The sequence below is a fragment of the Phalaenopsis equestris genome, unplaced genomic scaffold, assembly GCF_001263595.1.
Source record: "Phalaenopsis equestris unplaced genomic scaffold, ASM126359v1 Scaffold000561, whole genome shotgun sequence".
Taxonomy (NCBI): domain Eukaryota; kingdom Viridiplantae; phylum Streptophyta; class Magnoliopsida; order Asparagales; family Orchidaceae; genus Phalaenopsis; species Phalaenopsis equestris.
Genome location: NW_018165001.1, coordinates 75,430 through 76,153, shown reverse-complemented (window position 1 = coordinate 76,153; position 724 = coordinate 75,430).

Here is a 724-nt window from a genome sequence, read left to right as displayed (position 1 = left end):
TGAAAAATTATTATTTATCGAGTTTGATTGCATATTTTTCTCTTCTCATATAGCTTTTTCTCTACTTATCTCTCTTATACCATTTTTTCCCGTGTTCGGTAGAGTACCAGCATAACCTATATACATAAAAACAACTTTTCAACATCTTAAAAAGGGTGGTGAGTAGGGATCCATGCCATGAACTAGAAAAATCAAATGCAAAATTCTATATAAGCTGATAAAATGAAACCCTTGATAGTGAAGTTCTTGTAAACTTGAAAAACAAAACTTTTGTCATCAAAAGGCATCAAGAAAAAAGAATAAATAGAATGACTAAAAAGTTCAAGATCAAATCCCAAGAATTACCCTTACAATACAATTGCTTAAAGAGTTTATAGTCTCAATAACAAATAAGAGAAACATTGTGTCTGAAGCTCCATTATCCCTACATGCTACTAAGATTCTAAGGAAGATGACTCACCAACTAAACATTACCAATTAGAAGGGAGATTAGAGAGAATGGAACCCAAATTGATCAATGCTTTTTTCAGAGATATTACAAATGTTAAGTGACCTGCAAGTTTAAAACTCTGTCCATGGACTATTATAGAGGTTAAATTCATCAAACTAAACACATTGCATATTTTGAATCTATCATTTTACTAATTTAGGTGCCTTTTTGATTATATTAATATGATCTTTTTGTATTTCTCCTCTCCAAATCTCCTTGTTATGGTAAGGAAAG